This window comes from Onychomys torridus, chromosome 14, assembly GCF_903995425.1.
Source record: "Onychomys torridus chromosome 14, mOncTor1.1, whole genome shotgun sequence".
Taxonomy (NCBI): domain Eukaryota; kingdom Metazoa; phylum Chordata; class Mammalia; order Rodentia; family Cricetidae; genus Onychomys; species Onychomys torridus.
This window is the reverse complement of record NC_050456.1, coordinates 45,938,247-45,954,212: the sequence shown is the minus strand read 5'-3', so window position 1 is coordinate 45,954,212 and position 15,966 is coordinate 45,938,247. Positions and strand designations below refer to the sequence as shown.

The following is a 15,966-nucleotide window of genomic DNA, read 5'->3' as shown; positions in this document are numbered from 1 at the left end:
GAAGGCAAGAAAAAGCCACACAAACTGCAAATCCAAATAAACTAGAGAAAAGATACCAAATATAATATGAATATAATACTAACTATCATACAAGGGAAAAATCAGCATATGGAAAACTAGAAAACAGTACTGATAGAAACTAATTATCTGAATTATTCTGACCTTATCCAAGGGTCAGAAGACTCAATATTGCTATGTGTCAATTCTCTCCAAATCAGTCTAAATACAATGTAATTCCAATTAAAATCTCAGTAGGCATTTTACAAAATGTTTCAAAATTCATATGGAAATATAAAGTCAACTAAAAGAGAGAAGCCACCCAGGAATTTGAAAAGGGGAAGTTTATTATGAGAGGTCATTAACTATAACAGGGTTGAGGAAACAGTCAATTAACTAATGAGAAATAAACAGGGCTGTAATGCAGGGGAAGCCAATACTCACTTAGGGCTGAGCCAGTTAAGAGCTTCTTTCCAACCACTAACTACTGCAGGGCTGAGATCTAGATCTGATGAAGAAAACACAATTGTCATCTACTAAATGGCTGAAAAGCTCTTCTAGAGCTGTGTCACTTCCTAGAAACAGACAGAAATCGATTCTTTATGGAGTTGATGTCCCACCAACAAGGACTAGCAGAGTATCAGGTCTCTGGTTGGTGTGGTACACATGCCTCTGAGCACTGCAGGAGCCTGGGACTTGTAAGCACTCTGCAGAAAAGCTGTACACTGCTGGGGAAGCCAGGAAGACTAATACTAGGAAAAGCAAGTATGATGATGGAGTCAGCCAAGCAAACACACATGATACAAGAGGAAAAAATTACCAGTTGTGTTTCTCCAGCATTCTGTCTAGCCTAAGGTAAACATTGGATGCTATGGCAAAAGAATAGTATTAAAAGGCTAGGGTCTGATCTGTTTACAAAGAGCAAAGGAAAAAAGATACATTTGGAACAAAATACCAATAATCAGCATAGTAACTAAAAAAATAATGAAAAAGAAGACAAACTGGATGGGTTAACATGACCTGATTCCAAAACTCACAAAGGCACAATGACCAATATGGTAGAAGCACCAAGATATGCAAAATGCCAATGGAGCAGAAACTCAGCACAGACCCAGAGACTTGTGGGAAGGGTCTCAGTTTGTGCCCAGACTAGCCTCAAACTTGTAATCCTCCTGCCTCCACTTCTGTAGTGTTTTGATTTACTGCTAACTCCGTCTCCCAAGTGCTATGATTTACCAGAACCAGCAACCACGCCCAGCATCCAAAGACGTTTAACAACAAACCTATTTCAACAAATGATACAAAAACAATTATATGATAAAAAACATACCTTTGGGTGCTCCATCCAATTTTTATTACACACACACACACACACACACACACACACACACACACACACACATACACCAAAGAAATACAAAGGACTATTTTCCATCAAATGAGACAATTAAAAGCCCAAGAATACAATACCCAATAATCAAGAAAATGTGAGGAAACACACATGTGTGTGGATTCATGCTCCATTCTGAAGGTGAACTATTTCTATGAATCAAAGTCTCAAAATAATAAAATCTGTTAAGGCAGTAACTATATCTCAGAATGGCAATACGATGGGAAAAACAGAAAAAAATCTTTCTGTGCATTTACACATGAATAAATACATCTTATTGGTATCTGTAGGTTTTAAAAGATCTTCGGGAGACTTTGTATGATCACCAATTTGTGGACCATGATCTCAAAGAATAAAAACATGTATTAAGGGAACTATAATCTACTGAGTAACTTTTGTGAACCTGAAACTATATGGACAAATACATTATCACATTGAACCAAAACATATTAAAATCTAAAGGTAGTGTTTTAAAAGACTTGGTATATCCAAAATGATAGTAAAGGCCTTAAAGAGAATTTTCACTACTAAATTCAGTTGACAGAATTCATGTTCTCTTTATTGTAAAAAAAAAAAAAAAAAAAAAGTGGGGGGAGGGGGCTTTAAGACAAAATTACCAGTTTGTGAGAAAGAACAGTTCAAGAATCTAGTATACGGGAAGCACAAGCGATCCTGAGAGCTCCTCTGCCAAAGCTTTGGGCCCAGGATCTTACAGCAATCAGTTAGTTAGCTGTTGGTTGCTGACAGGTAAAGTTGCTGGTTTCCTGGTTCAGGATGGGCTATTTGCTTATACAGCAACCTAAAGAACTCAAAATCATTCTGGCCTAATAGCCTCCTAAGTTAAAATATATATATATATATATTAATAGTGTGAAGATAAATTTTAGTTACCAACTCAAAATTCCCCATTCATCTTACAAAATGTTAGCTGGCCCCAAATTTAGATAATATTCATTATTTTAAACTACAGAATATGAAGTAAAAAGTAGTGGTAGAGTAAGGCTTTTACAATGTAACTGAATCAAAATACATTTCGAAGTACAATTAATTATCTTATTGAAAATTACTGAGAATCTGTATATTTAAAACTATCTGGATCATTAAAATCTATGGCAAATACCTATTTAGCTACCTATTACAGGTATCAATAATACAGGAAAGGTTTTATACTCACACCATCACATACACTAGCTATGGGAGTAACTGATCTTGCAGCAGGGATAGCTAGAGAGTCCCCATAGTGTGTGGCAGCAAGCGAATGAGGCGTTTGAAGCTTTCCTAAGGGTTAGGACAACTGTGGAGCCTAGCTTCATCACCAGTAGGGCTTCCCCCCAAGAAGTTCCAGGGTACCCTCCTGAGGCCTGCTCTGTGTCTAGGCCCATACCTCCCTCCCTCTGCCACACCACTCTCCTTAGACCCTTCACACATGAGCCAACTACAGTCCTGACATCCCTCCAGGCTGCAGGAGAGCTGTAGTGGAAGCTGGTCAGAAGGAGAATAAGGCTGATCTAGAAGCTTCTTTTGTAGAGCAAGCAACCTGCACAAGTCAGAAAACTAATGTGTTAAAGATTCCCTCTAAAGGTCCCTAAGAGCCTGAGATGCCTGGAAGCATGCTAAAGACATGTCACACCTCTCTTTTTCTTCTAGGAGTTCATCTCAGCTTTGCCCCAAAAAGAGAAAAATGGTGTCAATTTTCTGCAGCTCCTTCAAAAGGCAGGAATGGACCTCAGAGAGCATTCCATCTGTTGATGCTTATCTCATAGGTTCACCACAGCCCAGACAATTGCATTCTGATCTCTGTTTCCTTGAACAGAGTTGAAATGGGCTTTCTATTCTACATAATACTGGCTTCTGGATCCACACAAACAAGCTGGTTTTTTAGCAGCCTTTTTGTCATGTTAAACTCCCTACTGTTCTTCAAACAAATAAAAACAGGTTAGCTACTAGCCACATACAACTACAGAGTCCTTGAAATATGACATATTTGATAACAAAGTATTGACATTTTAGTTTTGTTTAACTTAAATGGCCTCACATGGCTAGTAGTTACCAATTTAGACAGCACTGGTCTATATAATTTCTAGTCCTTTAACCACAATTAACAGCTCAAGCAAACCTCTATTGACTATTCTCTATTTTTCCCACCTCTGTGAAACCCCCAAGCTAATACACTAACAATTATTTAATCATTACTTACTGAGTACGTCCTATAGGCCACGCCCCATGCAGAACACAAAAATACTTTTTACATGGTCTCTAGTCATCCAATAATCCTATAATAAAAACAAGCTAAAACATTGTTTTAGCTTTAACTTATATTTGCTCCTTTTAAAGAGGATTAATCTGGTATTTACAGCAACACACACACACACACACACACACACTCACACACACACACTTACAACTTTCATTTAAACAGGCATTTTTTTAAGATTTTATTTTTATGTGTGTATCCATGTCTGTGTGAGTGAATGTATTGTGTATGTAGGTGACTACAGAGGCCAGAAGAGAGCATCAGATCCCATGGAGCTGGAGTTACAAGCAGTTGTGAGCCATCCATTCTGGTACTGAGAACTGAATTCAAGTCCTCTGGAAGAGCAGTGTGTGCACTTAACTACTGAGCCAAAATGGACTTGTTGTTGTTGTTGTTTTGTTTTCGAGATAGCAAAATGAACATTTATAATAGGGTGAATAATGTGTGGTAAAGTTCATCTCCCCAGTGAACATTATTTTAACTGCCAGATATTATGCTGTTAATATTGTGCCATATTCTAGATTAAAAGCACCATGATTGATTTAATAATTTGGGGGGCACACTAAAGCACTAAGTATACTCATTAAATTTCAAAACATTGATGTATGTATTTGTATTACTAAAAGGGAGAATATATAAAAAATAAAAGCCTAGAATTAGTTCCTTTCTTACTACAATGGAAAGATGGCATTTTTTTCTAACTTGTCAAAAAGATACAAGAAAAAAATGGTAATTCTAGGCAGGAGTTTCTTCATGTGCAGCAGTGACTCAGTGAGTTTTCATTACTATCAATTCAAGAAAGATTTGAAGTCACTGCCTTTGACTACTTAATCTTGATATATATATACACACACTTTCCCTTAGCAAGAAAATTAAGGCTTCCAATAAAATATGCAAATATAAGAGGTCATGGTCATAACTCAATGGTAGAGTATTTGGCTAGTATATACAAAGCCATAGATACAACCCCAGCACCCCCCTCTACACACACACACATACACACACACACACACACACACACACACACACACACACACACACACGGACTATGGTGGAATTAAAAAAGATTCAATTTTCAAGTATAGAACACAAAAAGAAAATCTTAAAGGTCTATTAGATAAAATAAACACACAAAAAGAAAAAAACTAAGAACTATGGCCATATGCAAAAATTCTGATGCTTCAACCCTACAAAGTTCAAAAACATTCACAAAATTATACTAAAGCAACTATCACTAAAAACTTGGAGAGCAATTTGGGAAAAAAACACCCTCTAAATATGTTATGAAGTCATCATTCAAAATTTTGCTATCTAATAAGCAATTTGATTCCATTTTTCATCTTTCTTTGTTGTCTTGAGACAAGATCGCAAAGCAGCCTGGCCTCAGAACCACTCTGTAGCCAAGGCTACCCCTAAACGAGCCACTCTGCCACAACCTGAGTACTAAGATTAAGGGCATGTGCCATTACGCCCAGCCTCGGTTCTGTTTTTCAAGGGGAAAAAATTCTACAGAGAGAATAAGTGCCAGGCAGAGTGAGAACAAAACAGGACTTAAGTCACTGCTATTAAACAAGGTCATGAATGTCATTGTTTTTGTGGACTAGCCTCCTGCACTGGGCCCTGGCAGATGAGCTGAAACTAGAATGGAGTCACAGGTGCTGAATAACCAAGCTAATTTTGACAGGCCAGTTTCCAAAAACAGCAGGAGATTCTAGTCAACCAGAGTCACTATTACAAAGACGTCCCTCTGCTTCAATCCTACGGAAGGAAGGTAACTGAAGCAATCACTGCTTTTTGTTGTCTCTGCCTTCTCCATCCCTTTCCTGCTGGAAAGCTGACCTCCTCTGCTCATCCCAGGACAGTCCTGCTTCATGGAATGAAGCGTCCGATCCAAAATCACACTAAAAGCTCATCAGATCTTTAACATTTGTTGTCACTTTTGTCTTTGGCAGCTTCTGGTGCCCATAAGGAGACTTAGAGACTGACACCTGAGGAGCTGCAAAGGAGAGACCACTGGTGCCCTTTGGGGTCCCCTCCGTTGTTTGTCATGGAGCCCTGGGATTTCAAGAAACTCCTGTGAGAGCTTACTGGTTTTGCACTGACTTCCTGATGTTTCAGATTTTTAATCAGGGTCAGTTTGTGCTGCGAGAGTGCAGACAACCTTCTGCAGTCTGTGGCAGCTACTGAGTCACTGGCAAGAGCCAATCTGAAAACTGACCCATGGTGGTGGCTGCAGTAGATGGCCAATTACTAGGGGAGGATACTTCAGCTTTCAGAATCCACAAGGATTTGCTTTCTGCCCCCCTTCCATTTCATTTTCTTGTACACTTAAGGAAAATCATTGGCCGAGTGGGTCAAGGTGATCTCGGCGCCAAAGCTACAACCTGGCACTTAAGAACAACCAGAGCACTGACCACCAGAGAGAGGATTGCAGTGGCAGGCACAACAGAAAATCAGCTGGGTGATGTGGGTGGGTGACACCACCTTTCAGTCTACTTAACCACACAAATCAGTTTCCTTTCATTATCAATAAAAGCCAATTTGAACTTTAAATTTGTCAGAATTTTTTTTGACACTGCTACATGGAAGCAGATGCTATGCTGTATTTAATACACTTTAATTCAACATTAAGTTACAGGTATTACTTCTGGGATTCTCACCAAATAGCAAGAAAGAAGAAGGAAGAAGGAAGAAGGAAGAAGGAAGGAGGAGGAGGAGGAGGAGGAGGAGGAGGAGGAGGAGGAGGAGGAGGAGGAGGAGAAGAAGAAGAAGAAGAAGAAGAAGAAGAAGAAGAAGAAGAAGAACTAGTAGTACTAGTAGTACTAGTACTAGTAGTACTAGTAGTACTAGTAGTACTAGTAGTAGTTAGTGCTCCTGTGCATGTTGTCACACCTGTGGATATCAGAGGACAACTTCTGAAAATCTGTTCTTTTCTCAACTATGTTGGTCCTGAGGGTCCTTAAGATTGGCAGCAAGCGCCTTTACCCAGAGTCACCTTACCTGCTCCAGGATTACAGCAGTTGTACTGGCTAGTGTTTAGCCTCTGGTTAGCCCACACTAGCAATACCAACCCTACTTAAAATTTAATGTGCATTCTTTTTGTCCTACAGATTCTGAAAAGGTTTTACTTCAGAATTTTCCTTAGGCCTTTTAACTTTTGGTGCTTTTATAGCATCTCATAGAACTTCTAAAATAAAATGAAATAAAATTTTGTAATATTTCAAAATTTATTTAGAATTTCTATTACAAAATTAACATTACCAATCAAAATTTGTCATAAATTCCCAATTTAATGATGATGCATATAAGCATAATACAAAGATGAAAACTGTCAAGCTTGAAAATTAATGAGTTCTTATTAAAATGTTTCCTTACATAGTCTTTGCAAAATTAAGTTACCCAAATATATTTACACGTCAGTCAAACCTGAACCTCTTTCACTCCAAAAACAAAACAAAACTCTCCATTCATCAAATATTACTGGCCGCCTACTATGCGCCTGGTACCATAGATGATCAGAATATATTTGCACTAACTTGAACTCTATTATGAAAACAGTAACAAATACGTACCTAAGCACATATGAAAACATACCCACATTAAATGTGAGTACAGTGGAGTTACACAGAGATTAAGATAAAAGGACTAGATTATTTGTTTTAGAAAATGATCAGGAAAAGTTCCTCTGCTGTAATAAATTTCCTATCTTGGAAGTGTCATTCAGAGGCTGGAGAATGATTCCGTAGATAAAGTGTCTGCTGTGCAAGTATGAGGACCTGTGTTGGAATCCCAGAACCTACACAGAATGAAGCTGTAATGCCAACACTCCTGTGGGAAAGAGAGGGAGGCACGGGAGACTGTCCTGAAGTGTACAGATCAGCCAGCCTGATGTCCTCTCTAGTTTTATGTCTACTTGACACAAGCTGGAGTCATCAGAGAGGAGAGACACTCAACAGAGAAAAAAAAAAAAATTCCCCTATAGCTGTGGTTCTCAACATGTGGGTCATGACCCCTTTGGGGTCAAACGGCCCTTTCATAGAGGTTGCCTAAGACCATCAGGAAACACAGATATTTACATGACAATTCATAAGTAGTAAATTGGTTATGAAGAAGCAATGAAAATTTGATGGTTGGGTCACATCAACATGAGGAACTGTATTAAATGGTTACAGCTCTAGGAAGGTTGAGAACCGCTGCTCTCTAAGATCGTGTTGTAGGCAAGCCTCTAGGGAGTTTTCTTACTTAGTGTGATACAGAAGGGCCCAACCCATTGTGAGTGGTATCAACCTTGAGCTGGTAGTCTTGGGTTCTATGAGAAAGCAGGCTGAGCAAGCCATTAGGAGCATGCCAGTAAGCAGCATTCCTCCATAGACACACACACACACACACACACACACACACACACACACACACACACAAAGACAAACATCAAATAATGTATGAGCTCAGATTTTAAGTTAAAAAAATCCATGGAAACTACTACTCTTGTCTGGTTAACTAGAGGTTTATGTAAAACATCCTCTAGAATCTAGAAGTACAAGAACTTAACATTCTACTTTCAATAACAATAAAATGGCCAAGTAACTTGTTGGTACATAAAAGAATCATTTATTGTTTTTAAGTCATTCCCTTCCCCCATGTAGTACTTTTTGAATAAAAATATATAAAGTAGATAAAATAAACTAAATTATCTCATATTTATAACTCTCATACAAATTTTAATGTTTCTAGATTATGAATAGTAAATAATAAATGTTTTTAAACAAGACATTTTGTTTTTGTTCCACAATTCTCTCAAATCAGTAATACAAAATCTAAGGCATGATAACGTTCTAACACCTCAAGAGTAATGTGAGGTACAAAAGGGAAGACACTCTCTTTCAGACTATCAACCACTCATGAGTTCTGGGACTGTGAATAACTACACTTCAAACCTGCACTGCCCAAGAGGAAACATAAGGAAAAATCAATGCCCTCAAATGTAACCACACTTATAGGAGTAGCAACATTTTATAGGCCTGGTTCTAGAATCAGATCTTGGATTATTTCTTTTGAAACAAGTCTTAATAGGCTAGCGATCTGATCCACCTGCCTCAGCCTCCTGAGTAGAACTACAAACAAGCACACACCATTACACCTAAAGCTGCACTGACTGAAAAGAAAGATAAAGAATCTAGCAAGCATGGCACATGCCTGTGATCCCAGTACTTGGGAGGCTAAGACAGGAGAGCAGAACTTCAAGGTGATTCTTTTGTTTCATAGTGAATTAAAGGCTTGGGCAAATGTGATACTATCAAAAAGAAAAAAAGAAAGAGAGAGAGAGAGAGGGAGGAAAAAAAGACAAGAAAAAAGAGAGAGAGAAACCAATGTCCTCAAGTACATGACTTCCTGAAGTCTCCTTACTTTGCATACTTCACTCATTAAACAATCTACAATTTCTAACCAAAAGATTATATTAGATATAATCTAGAACTGGCTATACTGGTCTCTGAGTTTGTTGTCATCTTCACTGCTGCCATAAAACATTTAAAACAAATACTTTCTACATCTAGAACTTAAAAAAAAAAAAAAAAAAAATGAACTGAAACAAGGCAAGAAGACTCACACAAGACAGCAGCATTTCCTGAGTATTTACTCGATGGTTCAGATTTCTCTAACTTATTGAGTCAGACTTACCCAGACAGCAGCTGCAAACTCTTCCATTATATCCTGCTATACAATTTGTTAAGCTATCTAATAAACATGTATGTTCACACCATGCTAGAAGTTTGAAGTATGTCAAGTCTGGTTGTGGGGAGATGGTACTCACCAGTGTGCCCTCCTCTGTGATCCCTTTCTGAACCTATACAACAAACTACGACTAAATTCTACAAACTTCAATTGTACTTAGCACACTAAGCTAGAATGAGTTTTATATACTATAGATTGGTGTCTTTAAATGAATTTCTGAAGACCCTAAATTAATATCTTTTAAGAAATCACCTTATTAAATATGATTTTGAGGGTTTTGTTGTTGTTGTTGTTGTTGTTGTTTTGCATGAAGGTCTGTCATCTCACAACTGGAAGGAGTAGGAAAAGGCATAAAGCAATGCCTCTGTAAAGTTTACAGGGTCCGCTGTCACAAAGTGACTTCTGCTCTCCCCTCCAGTCCTGAGCTGAACAAAGCTTTAGTCACACACACTTATCAGCTAACAGCTAGGCAAGGATGAGCACGGCAGAATGATGAAATGGCTGGAATTGTATTCCTAATACAAAGTATGGCCTTTGTTTCCTGGTCTGGTCTGTGAACTTAAGCTCTCTGGAAAAGCTACATCTATGCTGAAGATTCTACATACTCACTGACTGACTAGAATTTCATGTCTGTGAAAAGACTTCAAATCGTTGCAGCTCAAGAGCCAAAATTACCTTGGGTTATCTTTAGTCACTTTAATAGCTCTTTACTACCAACCTCTGTCTTTACCCTAACATCTCAACTTCTTGTTCCTGACATCCATCCCAGTGAAGATTCATATGCTAGAGGCTGCTATCCTCCCCAACCTCACCTATGAGATGATTGGGCCCAGGACCCATTTCTCAATCTCAAAGACGGCTAGCATTCCCATCTACATACTTCAAATACGTAAGCACCAACTAGGAATCTGGTGGCAAAGGAGAAAACATGCCCAGGCATTAGAATTATGTGTTGTATAAACTCAAGTTTAGCACTGCGGGATAATTCTCCATACAAATACTCAGACACTCTCTACTCCTTTGACATGGATTTTCTCTTTATTTCCAAATGCAATTCAGTAAACGCTACCTGTTCTGCAATCATTAACATATACCTAACTCACCTAGTAAATTTATCAGCTTCCTCTAGAATCTTTTATCATTTCATATTCCAGACTCACAGTAGTTTATATTTTTGAAGAAAATATTATACAAGATTCAAGTGGGAATGAGGATAGAAATAAATAAATACACATATAAGCATCTACACAGACAAGACTTTGGATTCCTATAAAGCAGATAAGTGATACTTTTTAGCCTATCTTCTCTGAACAAAGCCACAAGAAAATAAGACAAAATACCAACTGATGAATTTTCCTACTTTTACAATAACATGAACCCAATGATTTGCAATCCCTTTCTTCTTATTTTGGCTCACCAAAGCTTCATTGATTTTGCAGAAAGATACATTTGTTTCATTTTTGGTAAAATATCTTGAGAAAATGGAAAGCTAAATAGTTATGTATAAAACCTCTACCTTAGAAATCAAGAAGGGGTCATAGAGCCTAAAAGACTCAATCCTTTGAAAGTAACTGGGTGGGGTCAGAATCATCAGATTCAGCATTTCAGTGAACATCGAAAGTCTCTGTTAGGCTTTCTTCATGCTGACTTCCACTCAAATGTCTAGACCCTACCAAATATAAATGGTTATGCAGGAGGACATACAAGTTATGAAAATACAGAAATGTATGAAATACCAAACTAAGCCCACAAACATTAAATGGGTAAAAATAATAATATTTTTATAATATTTTATGAGACATAAAATACTTGACTGATGCCAATTGCAACCTACATATGATGGTCTAAAACATCATGTTTGAATCATCTAGATCACCCCTAACACCTAATAACAAAATTTGAACTGTTGTTTTGTTTTTGTCAAGATAGGTTTCTCTGTGTAACAGCCCTGGCTGTCCTGGAACTCACTAAGTAGAACAGGCTAGCTAGCCTGCCTCTGCCTCCCAGATGCTGGGATTAAAGACATGTGCCACCTTTTGTGCCTGATTCAAAATTTGAACTTTTTTAAACAAACTTATTTCACTCACTTTGACATTGATTTCTAATCATATAAACAAAATAAAGAAAACTTATTCACTGTTTTTCAATATCCAATAAAAAGGCTTATTTTTCCTGTGGTAGAAAATATAAAATGTTTCTTGAAAGACAGGTAAAGATAAAAATAAACTTAAAGAACAGATAAAGATAAAAATAGAAAAATACTTGTACAATTCTAGTCAAGAACACAGCATAAACATGGAAAAGAAAAACCAAAGGACATAGAAAAAAAAAGTTAAATACAAAATATGTTCATGCCAACAACACAGATAATAAACTGTCCACTGACCAATCTAACATATATTACATAGTGGAAAAAAATCTTATTGTCTAAAAAACATGAGGAATAACCTATTAACTAAAAAAGTACCTAAATACAAAATAAAACCATGATCATAACTTTAAATTTTTGAAATCTACATTTGGAATAGTCCTCTCCTGGCTGTGGTTACACGATTAAAATTCAAACACCCAGGAGGCTGAGGCAGAAAAAGCATTGTGAATTTCAGGGCAACTTGAGCTACGTAGTGAGACCTGTCTCAAAAACAAGCAAACTAGGTGCCAAGTGATACCCAGCCGAGAAAGAGGATTCCCAAAAATCCAGGGGCACCCAGGTTTACACAGCATGACATGATGTCATGTTAAATTTGTGGAATTACCAACAACTCCTTTTAAGGACTGAAAAAAAAGTCTAAATCACCTATGACGCAGTGATTTTTTTTTTTAATGCGAAGGTTTTTCAAAACAAAATTTTTACATCATATTTTATATTTTTTATTTAGACAAATTTTCCCCAAAAAACACAAGCTTTTTTTTAAACAAAATCACAGAAATATAAGGACTAGCCTCTTAGCCTATGCTCTCTGTTCAATTGACTAATTAAGAAACACAATGTTGGCTGAAGAGATAGTCAGCAGTTAAGAAAACCTGCTGTTCTTACAGAGGACCCAGGGTTCAGTTCCTAGCTTAAAATCCGGTTCTAGTACATCTGTCACCCTCTTCTGACCTGTCAGTACCAAGCATGCACACAGTATACATATACACATGCAAACACAACACCAACTCCCATAAAATAAAATAAATAAAAACTTTAAAAGTAAAAATCTCAATGTAAATATTTCTTATAATTAACTGGTTTCACAAATCCAAATAGTCAGCACAAGGATTTAACAGCTACCCTCAACATCATCAATGTAGTTATACCCAAAGAGCAGTTAGTAAAACTTGACATGAACTGACATTCAGCTTATGAGCATAAAAACAAATCTTTATATCACAACACAGGAAACAAAGCTTGCTACTTCCCCCAAACTATATTTGCAAGCTAAATAGTAAATATACTGACTCGTCTTAATGCTAATAGGAATCAGTACTACAGACCAACTTCCTCTGAAAATCTTCCTTGCAAATGAGAATGTTACCCAAAAATATATGAGCATAATATTAAAAAATAAAATTTCTAAATAGTATTGCCAAATCCAAAGACATTAATATACAAAATCTTTATCATTAGAAACTACCAAATACAGTACAAATAATAATAACTTTAATTGGATCAAAAATGTAGCGAACCTAGGAGTCACCCCTTTTCCCCTCACAACAAGAAAAAAGCTGTAAACCAACACTTTCTTAGCTCTATTACAGAACAGTCAGAAGGGGGGCAAAAAGCAGAAAAGAGGTGTGCAGCGAGGAGCTCTTAACTGGAGCCAGCATCAGTGTGGACACTTTAGGACAGGTGGAAAGGTACTGAGGCAGGGCTAGAAAGACCCTCAGGGTTAAGAACACTTGCTCTTCCAGAGGACCTGGATTCAGTTCCCAGCACCCACAAAATGACTGGCTCACAATGATCTGAAACTCCAGTTCCAGGGGATCTGATACCTTCTGATCTCTGTGGGCAGCTCACTCATACATACATGTATACAAGGCACTACACATACAAAATAACTCTTTAAAATATACTGTATATTTTTAAATTGCTAAAGCAGTTTAAACCTGTGAGAAAAACCCAGGAATCCTTAACTCTACACAAAGAACTATAGATAACTAAGAAATATTGAGAACAGGAGAAATAGTCTTCCCAGGAAGAGTACACCAATTGGTTTTCCAATATCAAATGATCAGTCCTGAAAGGATACATATAAGCAACATTACACAGAGCAAGCAAGTTGTATTTATGTAATCAGGAATATGTGTTATAACAACTAATGAAAAAAAGAGACCATGAGTTTGAAAAACAAGGAGGGTATATGGAAGGGTTTAAAGGAAGGAAAGAAGAGGGAAATGATATAATATTATCTCTAAAATAAAATAAATAATTTAATAAATAAAATTTTAAAACCCATTAGAGGACCCAATCTTACCAAAGAAAATACTTTCTTGAGATTTATCTCTGGGAGCTCTATCAGGTTGTTACAGTAGAGATATAAGAAAAGACCCTTATATTTCTAACAGAAAGTAGAAGAAACTTAACATTTTTGAAATGCGTCCAGGTCTCTGTTCTCTTAAAAGGCCTGTCCTCCAAAAGTGAAAGTATTTTATCAAAACTGAAGCAACTGGGGTTTTACCTAGCCTGTTTCTGGGATTTTACAGCACACCAATCCAGGGGAAGGGAAATACCCACCCCAGCCCCTGCTGTCTTCTGACCTGGGGAAAAGACTCCCAAGGCAAACCCACAAAAGACAGGTCTAAGAACAGGACCAGAGGACTGACTTCTTCCCTTCGCTCCCCTCCCCTCTCCCCACGTCAACATGACTCCTATACAACAGCCAAAGACGACCACTATAAGAACTATAAAACTCAGGCTCTATTTAAAGATTCTCTCAGGGAAAAAAATCTAAATACAAAGTCTAGCCTCTGAAGGCACAGCTCTTTGGCAGATAAACAAAACTTCACGCCATATGCTATTACCTTAGCTTCTTTATCTGATACATCATGTCTGTCTAGGAACAACATAGTAAAGGGTACTGGGAAGCCTTAAACCCACAAAGTAACAGAAAGAAAGGGAGCAAGGATGGGCGGGAAGGTGCTAGCCTACCTGCCAAACAGACCAGGGCAGGACAGGCTTTAGAAATACCATCAGAAATGTGAAGTGCATATGCTAAGAACACTGATGCAAAAAGCAAGTAGCATGGAAAAGCAGATGGATAAGGTAAGCAGAGGATGGAACCACTCAAAGGAATTGCCACAAATCAATATATACAACAGAAAAGCCTTTTTGCAGTGACAGCTCAGGGTCCAGAGGACATCACGTAGCACAAATACCAAAATACTTACATACAGGCATGTGAGATGAAGATTGCCAAAAATCAGACAAAGAGAAGCAAGAGAAAAATAAAAAACTAAAAGGCCACCTTACCAGAGAAAAGGGGGTCAGGAGTACATCAAGCTTTCCCCTTCAGAAATCAATCGCACAGCAAGGAAAGAACAAAATGAAGTAGCCCAACTATTAAAAAGACACATGCCCCAGTCAGAACTGCAGTAGCACACTGTACAAGTAAAGCAGGAATTAAGACTTTCTCAAACAGCAGCCGAGAGAGGGGAAAGCTAAGACTTGTATTACAAGAAAGGATTTGATTCTTTGGTGCTAAGCAAAATTTTATGTCAAAAACTTGGCACATGTACATCTGGTGCCCAGGGAAGCCAGAAGAGGGTGTCAGGTCCCCTGGAACTGGAGTTCCAGACAGTTGGGAGCTGCCATCAGTGCTGGGAGTTGAACCCGGGTCCTCTGGGAGAGCAGCAGTGCTCTTCGCCGCTGGGCCATCTCTCCAGCCCTAACATTTGAAACCTACCTCAAGCAGGGTAGCACGGCAGCTGTGAACTCTAACCCTTCCAGTCTTTTCAGTGGAAAGCAGAAATATAAGTAGGAAACATGACTCTACCATAATTCAGTACTTATTCAATTTCCATATTCTGACCTATTAACATTTTACTTCCAAGTATTGCTTCAAGATTACAGCAGATTCCATGTTCGAGTCCAGGACCACAGCCAGGAGGAAAGGGGGTCTGCTTCCGATGTGGAAAGAAAGGCCACTGTAAGAGAGAATGTCCTCAACAGGCCCCGCAAACCTAAAAGAGACTGGTAAAAGACTCGTCGGGGGGGAAGCCCCCACTACCTCCAAGTGCAAGAAGGGATAGCATTGGAGAAGGGACTGCAAATCCAAATGTGACCTGGAGGGGAATCCTTTAAATAAATGAGGGGCGTCCTCCAGCCTCGTCAGAACAAGGAGGAATCCCTGAGGAAAAGGCCGAGGTTGGGATCCCATAGGGAAGCTCAGGCTAACTAAACAGTTCCCCTGATAGAGGGGCACCGCCCAAAAATGAATCAGGTTATTGGAGGAAGGAAATTCACCTTCCTGGTGGGTACAGGTGCTGTTAGGACGGTTATTAGAAAGGAGACAGTCCCCTCTGAGTGGGAGTTGACATTGGGACCCCGAATATTGGGAGTGGGGGGAGGACCCAGTCACAAGAAACAGTCTCCTTGATGAGGTGGGTTAGCCCC

The 15,966-nt window shown here is 38.3% G+C and overlaps 1 protein-coding gene across 4 annotated transcripts in view; it reads right to left on the bottom strand.

Annotated features, from left to right (window-relative positions):
* Window positions 1-15,966, bottom strand: part of Fut8 (fucosyltransferase 8) — a 224,399-nt gene that overhangs the window by 154,214 nt on the left and 54,219 nt on the right. Inside the window, exon 1 of one of the 4 annotated variants that reach the window (XM_036206455.1) lies at window positions 442-471. The exons of the other annotated variants lie outside the window; for them this stretch is intronic. The gene's annotated coding sequence lies outside the window, so the exon portion shown is untranslated. Of the gene's footprint in view, window positions 1-441; window positions 472-15,966 lie in introns of those variants that run through there. 4 annotated transcript variants of the gene reach the window in all.